This window comes from Herpailurus yagouaroundi, unplaced genomic scaffold (assembly GCF_014898765.1).
Source record: "Herpailurus yagouaroundi ecotype Mexico unplaced genomic scaffold, PumYag 190, whole genome shotgun sequence".
Taxonomy (NCBI): domain Eukaryota; kingdom Metazoa; phylum Chordata; class Mammalia; order Carnivora; family Felidae; genus Herpailurus; species Herpailurus yagouaroundi.
This window is the reverse complement of record NW_024412421.1, coordinates 17,702,729-17,723,755: the sequence shown is the minus strand read 5'-3', so window position 1 is coordinate 17,723,755 and position 21,027 is coordinate 17,702,729. Positions and strand designations below refer to the sequence as shown.

General features: G+C 44.4%; 1 long non-coding RNA gene across 3 annotated transcripts; it reads right to left on the bottom strand.

Moving 5' to 3' along the window:
• Nucleotides 1-625: 625 nt before the first annotated feature.
• LOC121045399 (uncharacterized) lies at nucleotides 626-20,319 on the bottom strand. 3 transcript variants are annotated; one of them, XR_005797735.1, is made up of 5 exons: nucleotides 19,802-20,313; nucleotides 7,070-7,271; nucleotides 5,803-5,864; nucleotides 5,134-5,324; nucleotides 626-916 (listed from the first exon to the last, which is right to left on the bottom strand). It is a non-coding gene; the product is annotated as an uncharacterized LOC121045399 (long non-coding RNA). The 3 variants fall into 3 exon arrangements; XR_005797737.1 differs by lacking the exon at nucleotides 5,134-5,324 and having other exon boundaries at nucleotides 19,802-20,303; XR_005797736.1 differs by lacking the exon at nucleotides 5,134-5,324 and having other exon boundaries at nucleotides 5,803-7,271; nucleotides 19,802-20,319.
• Nucleotides 20,320-21,027: the final 708 nt, after the last annotated feature.

Here is a 21,027-nt window from a genome sequence, read left to right as displayed (position 1 = left end):
GAATCCAGGAAGCAGCTCTGCCTATTGCCTGGGGATGGATGTCTGCGTGCTGGCCACGAAGGGTGACCTCTCCATCCATCACCGGGGATGGAGCCTGCGGCCCACGGGATTCGGGGAGAGAGCTAAAAGTCCTCAAGTTTCTCCTGATTCTCTAGGAGCCAGAAATTCAGAGCCCTGGGTCCCACATTTGGTTTCTCTGAAAATAAGCTTTCAGGTGATTCTTTTTGTACGTGATGAGAAAATGCCCCAGGAACTCATATTTTTGTTCTGCGTGTTTCCTAGCATCTACTCAACTAAAGCACAACAACGTATTTATGTAAATTTGTGCAAATCAGCTGACAAAGACTTCCTATTATTTATTTCATGGACTCCATTCACTGGGCCACCCTGGAAATTTACGGCCGTACAATTGTTTGGAGACAGTGTATGTGGCAGGTTATGGAAACCAAACCTCCAGTCAGAACAAACCACCTTCACCATTTGGAAGCGTTGACAGGTCCCCGCTCACCTGGGCTCTCCTACTGAGCCTGGTTCCTGAGGGCCTTCCTTCAGCTCCTGACTCAGCCAACTTTCTCATCTTGGTTACCACAGACTCTCTTCTTGCATGGTTGATTCCAGTCCCCCTGATTCTGTGGCTCTTCCCCAAACGTACCAGACAAGTTCTTAATCCCTTTGCATGCTCTGTTCCCTCTGGCTGCGAGAGTCTCCTCATGTGCCCTCAAGTCCCTCACTCCATCCGCCCTTGAAAGCACATGCTCCCTGGAAAGCCTTCTCAGTGGTTTCACGTACAATTATTTCCTGTTATTTCTCACTGCGAATATGACATTAGGCCCATTGTAAGAGGATCCCATTTTGTGAGCCTTTTGAGGCTAGGCGCCCTGGTTCATTTCTGTTTCTCACAGTCCTTGCCCAATGCCTGCACAAAGTAAATGCAAAATAAATGTTTTCTGATTGAATTGGAGCACTTAATAAATATAAAACTTTATATAAAGATCCAGTTTACAAATAACAGTAATTTCTAATGAACTCTACAAGCATTTTTTGAGCGTCTGCACATCCAGGCATTGGGTGACAGCTTCTGCTATCAGGGCACAGCGTGGGTTGGTGTTTTATGTTGCCATAACACAGGTGCAGACATCACCATAGCTGGGATCCACCGGTTCCTCTCTTCTCCGTGACATTTTCCTCAGCTCCTTCCTGACTCCTGAGCATGCCCAGTGAGCCACACTGGGGAAAGATTTCACAGGGCTGGGACTGTCAGCCCCAGGGGCAAGGTGACCAGTGTTTTATTACATGATTACCAGGGACAAGGTCCCATGCCTCAGTCACTTCATTCTTAAACCTCATACCGTTCCAGAAAGAATCCAAAGAAGGAGACTGTTATAAGTTCCGTTTTACATATGAAGAAATGGAAGCTTAGAGAAGTTGTCATTGGCCTAAGATCATTCATCTACTGATTATATGTCTAGAAATCTCTAAAGACCCAGAACTCGACTTTGAAGCCTAGACTTCTTTCACTGATCCCTGACGACCTTGTGTTTACTACCCCCACCCCTGCCTCAAACAAAGTTCCTTATAATAAACAAATATATTTAATTGACCCTACAGGTGCATAACTATGTATATCTTGTTGGTGAAAGGGCATCATCAGGTTCAACTCTATTTTTTATGCCATACTTCTTTTTTATGACGCACTCTGGGACTTCCAGATGCATTCAAAACTTCCCTAGGTGTTCATTCATAAGGCAGATTCTACCTGCAGAGGAGGGTTCAGGGGTCACAGAAGTGTTGGCATCAGACTCTGGTCCTCCAATGAAAAGCTTCTGCAAGGAAAACTGGACGTGGCTTGATGCTGAGGCTATGAGACACTCACCATCAAGAGGGAAGCCAAGGAATCAGCCAATGTGTGCAGGACTCTTGGGACATCATATCCATCACCCCTCTGTTCTATCTACTGTGTGGGTGGAGGGAGGTTTTATTTTATAGTATTTTATTTTATTATTATTTTTTTTACTTTTCATTTGGATGTGACCCATCTTGTCAGCCCATTCTTTTATGCCCATGCATACAAATTAATTCTGTGGGTAATTCTGATAGAAAATTTGATGAGTTGGCCAGAGAAACTTCAGCAAGAGAAATTAAATTAAAAGTAGTAATTTTAAGAGAGGAGAAAAATAAAATGACAGTTTTGATCATTTCAGGCCCAGGGCATTGGATGGGGACGACATTTCAGCATTCTAATTCATTTCCTCATTTTCATTCTTTATTTAAATTGCCACTGCATCTGGAAGGAGGCTTTTCAGCCCATCCTGAACTTGCAGGAAGTGGAGGAGGTTTTGCTGCCCGGGTTTGTTCACTAGATGGCGTGGCTCAGACTACTTCTCTGCGTTGCCCGGATTCAGCTGGCTCAGGAAGCCATCACTGGACTCCTGTCAAATTTCTGTTAATTTCATTTGGGACAAACAGCATGCCCCTAAGAGTATAAGAAGTTGGGGGATTCTTTGATTCTCGAAGCAGGAGTTATTGCTGGAGAAGTGCCTGCTACTGGATTAGGAAAGATTCATAGAGCCCGACGGTACCTTGTAGATCATCGTGTCCATCTGTGGTTTCCAGACTTATTCGTTAGAGTAAAACACTTTCCTCAGCAAAATGCTATGCAGAACCAAAAACGTAACACCGGAAATAGCATAGCTCCTGTGGTTGCTTTCTGGAACCCTTGGGATTCGAGAACTATTGATCTTATGCCTTCCCTCCCTCCCTCCCTTCTCTTCCTTCTTCTCTCCCTTTCATTTTCCAGAGTTGGAAACGGAGGATGAGGGAGGACAGGATGTTCATGGCAGATCTTGGCCCCAAACCAGTCACTGAATAATCTTTCTCTGAAGCCACTGCCTTGTTTATTTAAATCCTGCCGAGTTCCCATTAAAGGAGTCTCCAAAGAAAATGGTTCTAAATTCCCTGGGAGATACTGTTGTGGATGGAGACACACAGTTGTTGAATCAGTGTGTTGACACTGATCATAAATTCAAACAGGACAAGTGTGACAATGACGAGTCTGTGGATTCCGGGCCAGACACTGGACAAACTCTTTCATGCCTTATTTTATTTTTCTTCACAAGAAAAATGTGAGGTTTGTTTTTCTATTCCTACTTTACAGATGAAGAAAATTAGATTCAGAGGTTAAACTTTTTGTATCAACTAATGTATTAAGGTAGGGGTGAAGCTCTTATGACAAAGAGACCCTAAAACACAGTGTCTTAAGTACAGTAGAATTTACTACTTCCTCACATGACAGTTCACAGGAAAGTGACCCAGGGCAGCTGGGTGTGGCTGGGCTCATTCCAAACTATGGCTTCTGTCTCTGTATCTAATATGGCTTTACCAGATCCTTTCACCTCCGAAACATCAGAGAAACCATATAGCCAGTAAATGATGGGGCCCAGATTTGAACCAAGGCTTATGTGTTTTGAAAGGCTGGTGTTAACTGACCACTGGACAAACTTCCCACGTTACTGGGGCACCTGGGTGGCTCAGTCAGTTGAATGTCCCACTTCAGCTCAGGTCATGATCTCACAGTTTGTGGGTTTGAGCCCCGTGTCAGGCTCTTTACTGACAGCTTGGAACCTGGAGCCTGCTTTGGATTCTGTGTCTCCCTCTCTCTCTCTGCCCCTCCCCAGCTCATGCTCGCTCTCTCACTCTCTCTCTCTCTCTCTCTCTCTCTCTCTCTCTCTCTCTCAAAACTAAACTAAAAACAAAACAAAACAAAACTCCCAACTTCCTCCATTACTTCCATCCCCAATCATTACAGACCAAATATAACAACCAAGTGCCACCATCTAAGGAATCATGGTTGGTTGTGGTAGCCAGCCTGCAAGATGGCTTCCAATCATTCCTACCTGTGGTATCCATGCCCTTGCGTAGGTCCCTCTCACAAGAATGGGGCCAGCCTGTGTGGTCAACAGAATATCATGGATATCATCGACAATACCTTTTGAGGAGGCTAAGTCCCCAAAGATACTGAACTTTCTGCTTAGCTCTTTCTTGGATCCCTAGCTCTGGGGAAGCCAGCATCATGCTGGAGGACACTCTAGCAGCCTTATGGAGAGGTCCACATGATAAGGAACTGAGGCCTTCCAACAGCACCCAGCACCAGCTGGCCAGCCGTGTGAGTGCACCGCCTTGGAAGCAGATCCTGCGGTCTCAGACAAGCCCATGGAGAGCTGCACCCTGGCCCGATCCCGAGTGTAACGTCCTCAAACTTCCCGCACCAGAATCAATCAGTAAAGCTGCACCCAGATCCCTTGCCTCATGGAAAATATGTGAGATAATAAATGTTTATTTTTATTTTATGCCACTAAATTTCATGGTAATTTGTTATGCAGCTATAAATAGCTAATATATTAGTATAGATGGGAGGTTAAGAGGATGCATTTTTTTTCAAGCCCAAACTCCAACCACCTTCTCAGGAGAGCCTTAATTGATCCCATCAGGGAAGTAGCTACTTTTCTTTCCTCTGAGTCATGGTTTCCTTTACCCCATCTCATGTCAGTCAAAGCTGAACTACGTATGTTTACAAGTCAGTTGTCAGTTTCCTTCTCCAGACCGCTCTCGTTCCTCAGTGACAATGGCTTGTGTTCAGATTCTTCTTCCCTGTGGCCTAAGAGCGCCAGATTACATGTGTATTGAAGTGACTGCCTGAAACCTTCTACCTATCCTTCAGCTCATTTGTTTTATAATATTATGCACATATTTGCTTCAGATGTAGGCTCTAGAAACATTGTGTTGCCTTTTACATGAAGCCTCTCAGTTGCTTCTTTGTTACAGTAACAGGGTTTTAAAAATACTCTGTATAAATAAAAGATAAATCTCCTAAGGGCCAGAGATCATGCTGTTTTAGGAGCTTTTACAAATAGTTAGCACCTCCTTATTCTTGAAAATCAGGCCTGAAATCTCATCAAAACAAATGTCCCCTGGAGATCCCCAGGGCTGAGATTTTTTTTTTTTTTTTTTTTTTTTTAAATCACATTCCCTCTTTTCCCATTTAGAAGAGGAGAGAGGAGGCCTGTCATGAGCTTGCTTGGCTCAGGTCTCCCCTGTTCCCCTGACCTGGGGGTTTCTACCTTCTGATGGACCTACCTGCTGCATTTCTGAAGCCACCTCATTTCCAGTCATGCATACAGCCTTGTGGGTAACCTTTTTGCAAAAGCACCCAAGAAGTTTCATCTAAATTTCCTTCCACGGCGCTTAATTTAGAACTGTATCAGAGGGAAGTTGGAACACATTCTGCGTCCTTTTGAAACCTGGATATTGTTCTCGGTCTTCAGACTCTAGGAAGTTAGGGAAATTTGTGTAAGTTACACGGATTTGACTTTTGGTTTAACAAAGGAAGAAGTTGAAATGTTTTCAGTGTGATTGTGGCTTAACAAATGAAAAAGGAAAAACAGGGTATTTTGTGATGGTCTACGTTGTTCTCTTGTTGAAAATGGCATAGATGCAATTCCTCATGGGTATCCACATTCCCGTCTTTACTGGGCCTTTGGTCAGAGACTTGAGTCTAGATTGATCTACAACCTTCCTTCTCCAAGAGTTACGTGTTCATATTAAAGAACATTAAGGAGCAGATTTTCTTTTTTGCTTGTTTTTCATGATGACCTTAATTAACTCACATGGGACAGTGATTAAGATCATGGTTATGAAAACAGTCATGCATCAAATGCATCATCAGAGAGAGGGGTTGTAAATTTTATCCCCCAAAACTTCCCCCACCCCAAACACATCTCAGTTATAAACATTTTCCATGCTTACCCAGATTTAAGGCTCTATCGATCCACATCATTGATTGAATAACATTGTATTCTTTGTTTTTGCTGTTAATGAAAAAATCAGCTACGTGAATTCCTGTGTCACTTGTAAGATGCATTCGTATTTTTAAGACATAATGAAAAAGGAAAAGAAATATTTATCATATGCTTAAGGATGTTTGATAAGTTTCTTGAGAGGTAAAGTCTCTTGATTCCTGGAGGTGATCAGGCAGAAACATGAATGGAGGTTAACGCACTGGAAAAAGGGCTCTAAAGTCCTGTCAATATGCCTGTTTCCAACACGAGACGGAAAGGTCTTTGAGGAAAGGGATGATGTCATGGGCACTGCTGGGTCCCTAGCACCTCGGTCGATGCCCAGCACCCAGGGTCACTTGATAATTATTTGCCGAACGAATCAAACATCGGAGATCACAGGGCCTCCCTGGTCTCTTCCGAGTTCCACCCACGCTCTCATTTTCTCCCCACCTCAGAAGGCTGTTGCAAGCATCGAATGAGGTTACCATGCACCCAGAAAGTCCTGGTATAAGTTAAATTCTCAGCAAACAGATGTCTGCTCCTTCCGCTCCTCTTCACGCTCCCCCTCCTTCCATATTCTTTGCCTACTCAGGATCCTTCAACAGAAATTAAACTTTGCAGACGTATTCCCCAGGGCCTTCCCGAAGACATACTCTTTCTGGGAGAAACTGAGTTTATTGACTCTTCAGCCTTGAGAGAGCAGTACGGGGGGTGGGGGTAGGGGGTTTGGATAGGGGCTGGTAGAGGCCCTGCTCCATCAGGCTGGGCAGGGGGCAGCAGCCCATGCCACAGGATGCCCCTTTCTCCCCGCACAGACCAAGCTTCCAGGTCGGGGGAGAGCCGGCTTTCCCTCCCACAGCGGGGCTCATGTCACCTGCCCCCTGAATGAAGTCTAGGCTGCTGGGTATGGCACTCAAGGCCTAGTTCTTTGACCTAAGTTGTACTTCTGTCTTTGTCCTCGTACTGTATCTATCACAGGCCTGGAATGTGAGAGGGGCTGGGCACATTCACGTGGGAGATGTGAAGAAGGAATTTTTTTTCTCCCCATCCATTTTCTTATTGAAGGGTGCTAGAACCCGGGGGACTGTGGTTTGAAGTCCAGCCCCAACCTCGTGTGCTCTCCCTCTCTGCCCATGATCATCTTCTTCCAGAACGGCCTCCATTCATGTCGTCCATCATCACTTCCGGCCCATGTGGCTCACGGCCTGCCACCTCCTTCCTGCAGCCCAACATACCTGCCTTTGCAGAGTGAGAACTTCAGTAGCTTTGGTCTGCTTTTATTAAATGCATCCAGGTGGAGATGAACCTTGTATGCTGGGCTGGAAGTGAGGGTCATTTCCCCAAAATGCAGTAGAAGCCAAAGAAGAATTTAAAGTGGGGTTGACAATATCAGGCTTGCGTGTTCGATCACTCAGGCAGTGTTGTGGTGGGCAGATTCTGCAAGGGAGAGATGAGAGGCAGTGAAATAATTTAGGAGTTGAATCAGGCTTGGTTGGGTCTGTTGGTACTAAACCCATCCCTTACCTGTCTTTTTATTCCTGTTCCCTAGCTTCAGAGGGAAGCCGGGATACTCTGTGTCTTTGTTCCTTTCCTTCCTCCTCCTCCTTCGCTCTCACCCTCTCCCTCAGTCTCCCTCTGTTCCTGTCTCTCTGTCTCTCTCCTTTCTATATAGGCCTTCCATGATTTCAGCTTCCCCCACATGATTCCAGACTCGGGACTCCAGTGATGTTATCTCCCCCCTTTGCCCCTGAAATCTAAGGAAGGTAGCAACTTCCTGCTGCTGTGAATCTCTGTCACCTCTGTGGATTCTCAGCTCTTCTAACACTGGTATAACCAAATTCCTGCTTTTAGTTCCTCTTTTTCGGATACTTTCTGTGGTTTCTGTTTTTCTGTTTGGACCCCGAGATAGGCTATTGAAGTCATACATGTAAAATATGTGAAGGCCTAAATAAGAGTGGCTGGAGGAGAGGAGAAGGTTTAGAGATGGCCTTAATTAAAATTCTGCATAGAGTTGTAATTCCTTGTCTTCTTGACCTAAAGAGTATCCTTTGTGGGGCGCGCCTGGGTGGCTCAGTTGGTTGAGCATCTGACTTCAGCTCAGGTCATGATCCAGCAGTTCATGGGTTTGAGCCCCGCATAGGGCTCTGTGCTGACAGCTCAGAGCCTGGAGCCTGCTTTGGACTCTGTGTCTCCCTTGCTCTCTGCCCCCCCTACGCTCATTCTCTCTCTCTTTCTCTCTCTCCCCTCTCAGAAATAAATACACATTAACAACAATTAAAAGAAACGTTAAAAAACGAGTATCCTTTCCTATTATGACATTCCACCATTTGGGATACTGTCCCCTAGATCTCACATAGCATTGGTCTTTTAAGACCCCCTTGTTATGTAACTCTGCCACTAAAGAATGATGCTTGGTCAGGCATGGGTGCTTTAATTTATCACCAGTTTTCACGTTTCCATGAAATGAAACAGACAAGGAGAACAAAAGACTAAAACAGAAATGAGAAGAGAGACAAAGCATTAACCTACAAGTTAATAGACCAGGTATTTCTGGTTATTTGTTTGCTTTGGCTAAGTGTCTAACTACCTGGGTGATCTCAGGTGAGTCACTTTCCTTCTTTGGGGCTTACTTTCTCCATCTTAAAGAATATGATCCTAATGTGCCTTCCAGTCTTGGCCAAAATTCACCATACTCTCTACTGTCCTGAGAGCTTATCATGGGATCCATCCCATTGACTTGATGACTTCTCACGCTCAGTGACTGATCCGTGATATTAAAGCCCGCATAAATGCTAATAACCTTGTTTCCCTTTGAAAAGCTATGAGAGTACAGATGGATTTTCCAGGCCCCATCTGAGCTTTGCACCCAGCAAATCAAATATCACACATTTAAATGTCCTTGGCACTCAGTGTAGACAGAAGCCTTAGCCAGACATTGCAAGGAAGGTTGGTTCATTCACCACAAAGTAGTTCAAAGTCAGACCCTCTGTTTTTGAAATGAACCAACTTGCCTCTCACCGTCTGTTTTGTAGGACCTGGAATGGTACACACTCTTATTTCCATTTGCAGCCTAATCTGTTCCCAGAAATATGTACTAGAAACCAGGAGAGAAATGTCATCCTTTGGCTGGTTACCCTAAGATACCACAAGCTACCTTCTTTTTATTTTCTTATCTTTTCTGTATTTTAAATTATGATGCTTTTCTAGAAATATCTTTATTTAAACATATTTCTCTGTCTGGGAGAATGGAAAAATGCACTTCTTCCTTGACTGGCACTAAGATCCATGCTGGAGATGGTGTCTCCTTTTTGATTAAGCAGAATCTCTCATGGGGACCTTGGCGTCCTTGCTATGTAAATTGTATGGAGGTGTTTGTTTAGATGTTGATGGCAGCTTTCCAACCCATAACATACATGTGTAGTCTGTGGGTCTGTGGCAAACACTTTGCTTATGTTGGGGATTTCTGAGATTAAAGACACGTGGCCCCTTCCATTCAGGATTTCAAATCTGACAGGGAGAAACAGAATTGTGAATAATATATGCTATAATATTGGTGGATTTATAGTATTGGATACCTCTGTCATCTTGCAAGTTTTACCCTCATCCTCCAAAGCCAAAGAGTGGCCACTAGTGGCCAATTACTGAATGGCCGGTGTAGAACCACTGAGTGAGTTATAAGGCGTCAGGACTAGAATTAGATCTTAATTTGCTAAATCTTTTTTTCTTTTTTTCTTATTTAAGTGAGAGCTGCATGCACATGAGTAGGGGAGAGGGGCAGAGGGAGAGAGAGAGAGAGAGAGAGAGAGAGAGAGAGAGAGAGAGAGAGAATGAGAGAATCTTAAGCAGGCTGTATGCTTAGCACAGAGCCCAATACAGGACTCAATCCCACGACCCCGGAATCATGACCTGAGCCGAAACGAAGAGTCAGATACTCAACCGACTGAGCCATCTGGGTGCCCCCTAACTTCCCAAATCTTGGCAAAAAGAGTTATTCTAATCATTTTTCCAAAATCGGAGTTTATATACCTGCATGTTTGAAACAAAAGTTTCCAATATATTCAAAAGTATGACCTGTCAATTTGAAGGTGTGCCTCAAAAGTCATAAAAGTGGTACATGGATCTCGTGCCAACACTTTCTCTTAAAGGAACACACCCTAGGAAGCTATAGATGCTCTCAAATGTGTATTGTATGTTCATTACAGAATTATTTGCAGTAGCCACAGGAGAAAAATACCACCTGATTATAAAGTGTGAGTTCAGTCAATTATGGTAGGGTGATATGATAGAATGCCATGCAGTGGTGATGTAGAAAAGGACTTAATGGCAGGGCATTACATAATTTGATAACATAGCAGGTGATGAAATTCTGCAGGCAGTGAGATTAAATTTAAATATTTGCATGTGTTTGTGTATAGTGATAGATATAGATGTAGGCACACACACATATTGGAAGAAATGTAGAAGGGTATGCACACTACTTAACACTGGTTATTTCTTGATGAGGCTATGTGAAGTGACATTTTGTTTTGTGCATGTATGCTGTAATGTATGTGGATTGCTTTTAAAATCAGAAAATGTGTTGATTAAAAAAAAATGGGACTGGTTTCCAGATATGCTGAAGCCAGGACAATTAGTGGGGGCTAGCTGTCAGAGCCACTGGAGAGATTTTGAGTCTACAGGCTTCAAAAAGCCCCTTCCAGAATGAACTCCAACTTTGACATTTGGAAATGGGCCACTTGAAAATGGACATTCCAAGCACATCTGTGTATGTAAGACTGAGAGTAGTTGTAATAAACAGATCTCTGGATGACATGGGATAGTTGGTTGGGTTGGACAGACTGACAATGGAGAGTCTTAACCAGATGGAGTTCACGGGATGGGGGCTTATGTCAATGCTCCCATCTGCTTCAACTCCTTCTCAAGGCACTGCTGTCACAATAGGGGAGTAATTAGAATAACTTTGAAGCAAGACAACCAAGCAGTTGCTCTGACATAGTCTGACTCAAACTTCAATATTGAATCAGGATCATGGGTATGGGATGGCTCTCCTCTTACCTGATTCACGATGGGGATTTTACATTGGAGGCACAGAATGATAGTGGAACTTACTCCCTGAGACTAGTGATATACCTGAATGCATCTCAATAGTGCCCTACAAATCACTTTCTAGAGGGAAAAGTTGGAGGCTTCCTCTGCAAATAACTAAGACAACAAATTACCTATTGTTTGGGTATTTTGTGGCCCACAGTGTGCATCGATTAGATGTAGTTTCCTTGGCTCCCTTCCACCACACTCATGCCTTCTTTCCATTCCTTTTTAATTCCCAATAAGGAGGAAGGATTGGCTAGTCTGAATGAGTCCAGGAGAGCCACTGACGTTTTGCTGCTGGGTGTGGTGATCATATGTTAAGGCTCATCATTCCCATAACTATTCTTTTTCTTCTTCCTTCTCTACAAGTCTGGGCAGGGCCTATCCTCAGGGCCAGTTTTCTTCTTCACTCCCCAGGTTCCCTGAGTTTGCAGCTGGGCAGACAAGGGGATCAGAGCCCCTGTTTTAGTTCCACTACTGGCTTGCCATCCGGAGCAAGTATGCATTCCTCTGTGGCCTGCAGTTGTCCCATCTGTGAACCAGAGGGATAGGCTTGGTCATCCCCCAGTTGTCTTACAGCAGGATTTCTCAACCTTATTGACATTTTGTGCTGGATAATGTCTTTGTTGTGGCGGGCTTTCTGTGCATCACAGAATGTTTACCAGCACCCCCGGACAGTAACACTGCCCTCTCCCCTTATGACAACCCCAAATGTCTCCAGACATTGCCAGATGCCCCCAGAGGAGCAAGATTGCCCCTAGTTGAAAGCCACTGCATTTCTCCTAAGACTTTCTAGGTGCACTTTCACCCCCCCCCCCATTTGCAGTGTTGGAAAGTAGCATGTGGTTTTCCTGATACATGTGGGCAGGTATCTCTAGAAAAGCCACATCACTGAGAGTTCAATTTAAAACTCTTGCCCTGACACACAGCCACGTTGAGAGGTCTGGCTCACCTCCAGCAGACCTCAGACACCCTGAAGGGTGGGTGTTCCCCTTAGGGACCTTTAGCACAGCCCCTCCTCTGCTTCCAGAGGAGTCAGGGAGTGAGGCCTTGTTCTGCTTCCTGGCCCCTGAGAGCCCATGGGGATTTGGGGCTTGGCTCAGAGCCCGCACAGGGGAGAGGCTGGTGTGGAGGCGAGACCAGGGCAATGATGAGAGAATGCAGGAGTGGGGTTAGGCATTTCCTTAGCTTCATTGGAAACAGATGCCTAGCGGAGGTGGAGGGCTGGGGCCTGCTTCAGACCAGCGTGCTTGGCAGCTCTCCTCCCCATATCCCTCAACCCCCGCTGTCTTCCCCCCCACCCCCACAGGCACCACCAGGTGATTATTTAAGAGGAGGGCTCTGGTTTTAAGGGAAGCTATGTTCGTGTGACACAGGAATGAAATCTGTTTTCGTGAGAGCATGAGCATATGTGATAGGACTCTATACATGTGATCATAGATCACTGGGATTAAAGAACATCAGGGCAATAAGGTCCTTCACTGATCTGAGTTCAGCATCTCCATCTGGGGTCTGAAATCAAAAATAGAATCCAGGTCAGTTAGTTCCCATGGTCTTTACCCATAAACACCCAAACCTCAAGTCCTCTTTTAAGATGTAACTCATTAAAATATAACTGACTACACCTGCCATTTGTGGCCTGTGCCTATGGCAGACATTACTAACTGATCACAGAACTCTTTCTTCCTGGGTCTTAATCCTACCTCATGATCTTTTATCTACACCAGAGTCTAGGTAGCTAGTACCAATCAGAGATGACATATTTGTCAGTGATTTGGTCTGTCAGGGTCTTTTTAGAGATACAGTTGACCCTTGAACTACTCTGGTCCACTTATATGAGCATTTTTCCCCATAAATACAGCAGAGAGTACTGCAAATGTGTTTTCTTCTCATGATTTCCTTAATTATGTTTTTTTTTTTTTTTTTCCTCTGGGGCACCTGGGTGGCTCAGTCAGTTAAACGTTCGACTTCAGCTCAGGTCATGATCTCACAGTTCATGGGTTTGAGCTCCGTGTCGGGCTCTGTGCTGACAGCTCAGAGCCTGGAGTCTGCTTCTGATTCTGTGTCTCCCTCTCTCTCTGCCCTTCCCTGACTCCCTCTCTCTCTCTCTCTCAAAAATAAATAAACATTAAAAAAAATAATGTATTCTTACCACTAGTTTACTTTATTGTAAGAATATAGTATAAAATATCAGTTAATGAACTGTTCTGTTATCAATATGGCTTCTGGTCATAGCCAGCTATTAGTAGTTAAGTTTTGAAGGGGGGGCCTGAGTGGGTCAGTGGGTTAAGCCTCTGACTCTTGATTTCAGCTCAGGTCATGATCTTGTGGTTCATGGGTATGAGCCCTGTGCTGGGCTCTGGTCAGACTGTGTGGAAACTGCTTGGGATTCTCTCTCTCTCTCTCTCTCTCTCGCTCTCGCTCTCTCTCTCGCTCTCTCTCCCCCCCCCCCCCCGCTTGTGCATGCACACTCTGTTTCTTCCTCTCAAAATAAATAAATGAATACACCTTAAAAAATATATATAGTAGTTAGGTTTTGGAGAATCAAAAGTTATACACTGATTTTTGACTGCAGGAGGGTGTCAGAACCCCTAGCTCAGTGTTGTTCAAGGGTTGACTGTATGTGGAAGCAAGGACCTGTGGATATGTGTTCATTTGGGATTGTCTTTTTGAGAAATGATCAAAGGAAGTACGTCAGAAGTATTTGCTATTCCAGGGCTTCTCGAACTTCACTGTGTACATGAATTACCTAGGATATCTTTCTAAAATGCAGTTAAACCTGGGGAGAGTCCTGGGATTTCTGTAGCTCTAACAAGCCCCCAGGTGACGCCGATGCAGCTCGTCCACAGACCACACATTGAATAGCAAGCTGTTCGCCCAATGGGTTATTTTACCACTTAGGAAACCGATTCAAGAGGCTGAAGAGAGGAGTCAAGGCTGCTTCACCATCAACATGACAAGTTGCTTGGTGCAGGAATTCCGATAACCTTTTGCTCATCATTCTGTATTTCTACTGACTTTTTCTATCTCTCTACCCCTGCACCCATCTTGCGGTTACCAACCTGGTCAACTGGGGGCATCTCAGAACTGATGTCCACCTCCACTGTGGTGTGTTCAGACCCTGACCACAAGAAAGCACTGTTTGTCTTCACATTTCTGATCCTTCTGGAACACTCTTAAAGATCCTGCAGGAAGCCACACCCTGCTGAGAATTGAACCTTAACCTAGAGCAATGGAGTGGTTGGGTAGTCACTGAAAGGTCTATTTCCTTTGAGCAAACCTCATTTATTTATAGAAGTCCTGCTGTGCTTGTGGGGCGGCTCATCAGACCTTACATGTCCTGTGATGGCTTAAGAGAAAGGGGTGGGGCCTCATTTTTTGGTAAATCACCTCTGAGTTGAGAGAGAGTTTTTAAAATCCACCCTGAATAACAGAAAAGGGAAGAGTAGTGGGGAGGGGGCATTCCTTTCTTTTTATTCAGTAATTGAGACATCTCACCTTACACTGGCATAATTATATTGTCAAATGGAAGATGCTTCAAGTAATTAGCAACATAATTAGTCAAGCTTTTCTGCTCCTCATGTCCTCAACTAGAACAATCCTTGTATCCAGTGCCCTTTGCAGCACAGGACAGTCCTCGACAAGGAACACGTTCTTCTTCCTTTTCTTTTAATGAACAAAGAGAGAAAAGGACAACGTATGCAGGGTCTTTTAGGGATGCCTCAGAAAGGCTGCCTATTTGGTATTGGTTACCGAGTAAAAACTGAATTTGGGGGAAGATACCATTAAAAAGCACATAACGTGGCTTTGGTCAGGTTGTTGTTGCTGCCCTTGTTATTAATAATAGTAACACTTTCTTAGAACTTGGTTGTTCTTTCCTCGGGGTTTATGAACTTCCCTCTGACAATCTTTTCATCAAACACAAACACTTGGAAATTTTAGCTGATGTTGCAGAGCTTGTAAAGAAGTCTCTTGATGTACCAAACCCTCCCTGCCCAGAAAAGCAGAGATGTGAAGGAGGTCAAATGGGCTCTGGTCTCCTCCAAGGGATGAATCTGGGTTTTGTCCTTGCTCTTGTCCTTTGCACTTGACATATGGTAGGCATCCAGTAAATGGTGACTCCATGAGTGGTACCCAGGCCATATCAACTGGGTATAAAATGAGGCCAGGTGCTACTCACCATGTACTTGGCCAAAAGCTTCAGTGCCTTTATACACATTAGCTCATTGGCTTCTTGTAGCCTTCCCACAAGACAGGTAGCATCATACTCTATTGAGAAGAAAGCCAAGGCTCAGTGAGGGTATATTGCTAGTAAACTTGGATCATGGATTCTAACTGAAATGTCATTGGCCCCCAAGTCCACAATCTGATTATTACCCCAGTACACCAGAATGATGAAGACCATTTCTCACCCATTCCAACTCCCTTCCCCTCACCAGATTCCTCTCTACTACTCCATGACTCATTGGTGCTCTTGGATGTCAGTCTTGATGGGGCTTCCTGACTCTCTGGACTGTGGGGCCTCTGGGAGTAGTGGGGAGCTGGGGGGCTGCCGTACTTTCTAGTCGACCTCAGAAACACATATATTTAGATTTGAATCTAAACGCTACATATCTGAGACAAATTATGTCATCTTTCTGAGTTTCTGATTTTCAGTCTGTTAAATGGGAATGAATATACAGACAGACATGGATTGATGGGTGGTTGAAAGAATGGAGGAATCAATGGATTGGTTAATCCAGAACAAATAATTAATAAGAAGGTGATGGGTGAGAGGGTAGGCTGTGTTGGCATTAACGTGTATAAATGGGTAAGAGAGAGATTTCCTTTCCAGAGTTGAGATGCTGCTACATCTTAGGGTCGGGATGAAAGGACTCAGGAGTAAAAAGCAGCCAAGATACAAGGTTAGAACCCAGCTGGGGCCTTTGTAGTTCATTTTGTCTCAGGTCAACCTCTGCCAGGTTTGTGTCAGGGAGCATAAGCTAGATGCTGCATAAAATCAGAATTCCATGGTCAAAGGTCTTTAGGAAATTTAACCTGCTCTTGGAGATTCACACAGACAAGAGCATATTAAAGCCTTTGAGAAGTCTTGCAGAAACCCGTTCTATTATAAGTGTCATTACTGTTTAAAATCCAGTGATTCTGCAAACTTTGCTCACAGAGCCTGTGTTTCACGTATTGCTTGTTAACTTCAAGAGGAACTATGTCCTGTAGGGTGTGAACTTGACACACGATGGCCCAGATTACAGAGCACTCTCGGTGTTACATCCACTTGCATGCGTTGGTGGTCATGGAGAATCACACACATGCTTGGGAGGCAGCCTCCCGATGATCACGTGATAGAATTAGGACTGGTATTACTGTCTCCATTTCACAGGTGAGTGACTGGGACTCAGGCAGGTGGAGCGAGTTGTCTCAGTTCGCGTGGCTTACAATGGACAAGTTGGACTCCAGTCTAGGTCTCCCGGTGCCAAGTTGGTCCTCTTAGAACCACATGTACTCCCACCGGGCAGCTACGGAGGCCTTTGGGGTCTGCTTGGTTATCTCTGGATGCCAGATCTGTCGAAATAGGTCCAGGCAGCCGCATGCACTTCACTTTGTGTAATGCGGAAATGCTGAGTGCACTTCACAGCCCGACAAGCAGCTCTCCAGCAAAGGATAATGGAGCAGGAGAGAATGATCGCACTAACGAAGGCAATAATTACCCTATCCAGGACTTGTACAGCACTTGGCCATTTTATGAGCCCCTTCACGCTTGGCGTCCTTTCTGATCATCGCAGCAGCTACCCGATGCATAAGCGAGCCTGGCCATTTTTCCTCATCTGACACGGAAGAAAGCGGCAGTGCAGAGAGAGGTTAAGGATACAGTAAAAACTCACACAGCATGTCAGCAGCAAGACGGTGATCCAATGCTGCCTCCTCTCTCCCGACTATTTCTAACATTCGGATTGACATCCAATAGAGAACATGGCAGAAACAAAGCTTTCTCTTGCTCTCCCTTTCCTCCTTCCCACTCTGTTCTTTCCTCCTTCCTTCAAAATGAAAATTTCAAAATACAGAAATACTTAAAGAGAACCATCATCCTTTATCCTACCATCCAGAGATAACCACCGTGTATTTGCTTCTGGTAATTGTTTTCTGCACATCTTCTCTTATTTAATTTTCTCCAAAGCATAATTTTAAATGTTTGCAAAGAATTACACTTTATCTTAGTTTTACATAGCCCATCTTTTGTTGTTGGAAATGTAGAATGTTTTCACATTTTCTATAATTTAAATAATGTGCTAAATATCACTACACATAAATCTCTGTGCACTTGAAAAACTGTTATCCTTGAGGGGCACCTGGGTGGCTCAGTCGGTGGGGCATCTGACTCTTGGTTTCGGCTCAGGTCAGGATCTCATGGTTTGTGAGCTTGAGCCCTGCCTGGGGCTGTGCTGGCAGTGAGGAGCCTGCTTGGGATTCTGTCTCTCCCTCTCTCTCTGCCCCTTCCCTGCTTGTGCTCTCTCACTCTCAAAATAAATAAACTTAAAAAAAAAAACCCAAAAACTTTTGTCCTTGAGATGAATTTCCTGAAATTTTAGAGTCAAAAGGGTTCCAGATATTTTATACCTTTGCTAGATATTTCTAACTGCCACCTAGAAAAGTTTCACTAGTTCCACAGCTCCCTGAGCAACTGTTTTTCAACACTTAGTATTATAATTCTTTTTGACCTTTTAAAAATTCACAGGTATTGTTTTGATGTCTATTTCCTTAATTACCAGTTTGGATGATTTTTATTTAATTTTTTTTTTTTTGGCAAATTTCCTGCGCATGTCCTTTTCCTGTTATTTCTACTTTTGTTTTACCTGGGTTATGCTTTTATTATTAATTTCTTAGAAATGTTTATATATTAAGGGAACTAACATTTATGTTGCAAATGTTTTTCCCTAGGTTGAAGTCACAGAGAGTTGAACACAAGGAGCCATGTTTTTAAAGTTTATTTATTTTGAGAGAGAGAGAGTGAGAATGCATGCATGTGTGAGTGGGGGAGAGGCAGAGAGAGAGACAGAGACAGAGAGAGAGAGGGAGAGAATCTCCAGCAGGTTCTGTGCTGACTGCATGATGTGGGTCTTGATCTCATGTGAGATCATGACCTGAGCCGAAATCAAGAGTCCAATGTTTAGCCGACTGAGTCACCCAGGCGTCCCTGTGAGTCGTGTTTTTCATTGATGAGGGAACCTTTTTTGGGGGCAGGGGACAGACTTCAGTCCAGGGTGAAGAAACAGTTTCTAGTGATGATGAAAGTTATGCAAAGAAGGGATTGGTGGCTTTGTGACAACCCCATTTCATGAAGGGGTAAATCAAGACTCAGAGAGGTCCAGTAACTTGCCACAGGTCATGCAGCAGAAAGTCTCAGAAATGAGATTTGAACCCAACTTCTGTGTTCTGTCTACTGTGTGGCATCGTGGCATCCAAAGCAATGTTGCAGATATAAATGGGTCACAGTCCAGAGAAAACATCAGACAAGGAAAGAGGCAGGAGAATGGAGAAAACTAGTAAGAAATTGCGATTGGAGTCCTCAAATAAATGCATTCAAAGAAGCAAGGGCAAAGGTGCCCATTCAAAAAGAGATGGGGTTACATGGCCAAACCACTGTCCTCGTCCCCACCTTTCCTCACCCCCTGGGGACCCGACCTTGGGTACTTTTAAAGCCACTCTTGGCTTGCTCAGGCCCAGACTCATTCTCTTAAGAAGATAGACATGGTGTCACCCTTTGAGTGGTACCATTTCCAGTATTTCAAATTCTCTCTCTCTCTCTCTCATTTCTATTTCTTTTTATTTATTTTTCTTAAACCGCCGAGCCTGATAAATTAGGGCTATTAAGAGACTCTTTGTTATTCTGTCCTGGGTTACTATTTTAAGGGCTAAAAAACACTCATAAATATATGGATGCTCCGACTGTAAATGGATACGTTTTCGCCAGTGAAAAATTCATTTTCTCTAATATACGTTTTTAAAGTGTCCTGCTGAAATTCTGCACAATATCTCACCATGATCTTTCACTGTTCCTCCCATTTTTATCCAATAAAAGCAGATCCATCATCAATGCGGTGCCTTTTCTCTGCACCATAAATAACAGTTGGGGAAGGGGAGCCTCTCCCACAACGCAGCAGCATCGGATTTTAACCAGTTTTGGAATTTATTGTTAAGCCTTCTTGGGATGGGAGCCAAAAGTACTTGCATGCCCATCAATTACCTCACGGCCTTCCTGGTTTTGGACAAAGGCATCCAAAGCCCAAGCACGGAGAAATTTGCATCTGATTTTCGCCTGCCTTTCTGGATGGAAGATGGGATATAGTGGGTTGTTATACATCCCAGCACTTCTGGGTCAGCCCCAGTTTATGCTTATGGTCTCAGTGAAATTATCACGAATGACCTCTTCCACTCTCAGAAGTGTCTTTGTTTAGATGATAAATTATATGGTTGCTACAGATGTAGGCTTAGAAACACCGTGCCCCATATTGCCTCTCATATTTTCCCCACCCCCCATCAGATGCTCATTCTGTGTATTAAAACTAGTTCCCCATCCATCAACCCCTCATCGTAGTCAGGAGACCCATAGTCACAGGAAACATCTCTGGGCTGGAAAGAGTGAAGAAAGGAACATGGTGTTCAGTCCCACCATGTGCAAGGCTCTATGCTAGAGGCTTTCCAGAAAGGTCATGCTTTCATTGTGAGATCAATCCCACGAAGTACTATAATTCATCAGTTTCAAGATGTATGTGTTTTTCATTCATTAATAACTCAAAATTGGGCTGTGCCTTATAGCCGATGTCACCTTATCACTGCTGTTGGCCATGTAGCATCGTGACATACAGTGTTGCCTTTGCACGTACCAGCATCACAACTCCCAGGATGGGTGTCAGTGGCTGGGAAGAAAATCCTAGAAGCGGAGATCATTTTTTTGAGTCCCCAGGAATCAAATGGTTGTGCAGAAAGGGTGACAGAATTGCCAAATCAGAGGTATTTAGCAATACTCTGAAAGCAGGCATCAACAGGAGGCCAGCTCTGCATCACCGCAAAGGCAGAAGGAACATTCAGCAAACATGTCTCGGTTCTTTTTAAGGATTCTTTTAAGAACTGCTGCATCACCTATAATCCTGATGACACGGAGGGCAGTGCTGTTTGAAACATTACCTACCTGATGATTTTGAATCACAAAGTGACTCTGAATCTGAAGAAGGTTTAGGGATACTTTCACCCATTTGATCCACTCATAATTTTCCCTTTATACATAAGCCCAAGAGTGATAAAATACCTGCCAATTAAATAGAAAAGAGCATTTAAACTAGCAACAAAAAATAACTTTTAAGAGACTTAAAACATCAGGTCCAAGTGATTTGGAAGTATCCTTTCTTTCTCAGTGGTGTAGAAGACAACACGCATCCTACAATTGATGGTGCCTGATAGTGATTCAATACGTGGGCACTGGGGACAGGTGGGGCCATTTCACAGGTGAGCCTAGAAAGGATATGTGGTTTGCTTGGCATAAAATCACACAGTTAGCCAGTGGCGGTCCTGGAGGTGGGTTGGATTGACTCAAAAATTGATTTAAGTAACAGTCATGGAGTTGTGACAAAGTGCCAGACGGTGTCCGTTGAAACATATTTGGACCTTGTCTTCACAGAGCTTCCTGTCCTGGGAGGAGAGGGCCAGTGGAGGGACAAAGAGGTAGGTGCTTGTGATGCACCCTGAAGGCTCTGATGGTAGCAGGACAATCAACCTTGAAGTTGGGGCTCTGGGGCAGCATCCAAGAGGAAGGCTCCACCACAGCGGGGCCGGAAGAGGAAGAAGGGGTTGCTCCTAAGACAAGCTTAGTGCTCGGAGGAAGAGAGTTCCGCACAGGACCACAAGTACCCACACCTGGCGGTCCCATGCCCACCCTTTCTGCAAGGCACCACTCTGCCTCTGAGCAAGCGTCGTTGGTAGTGGTTGGTTTGGGCAGTACCCCGTGGTAGACATCAGCCGTCCCGTGCAGTAACAAGGTGTCCCTGGGCACTGATGCTGTGGACCTTGTTCCCATAATTCTCCCAGAAGTCGGAGGCAGGCAGTAAAAACCCCA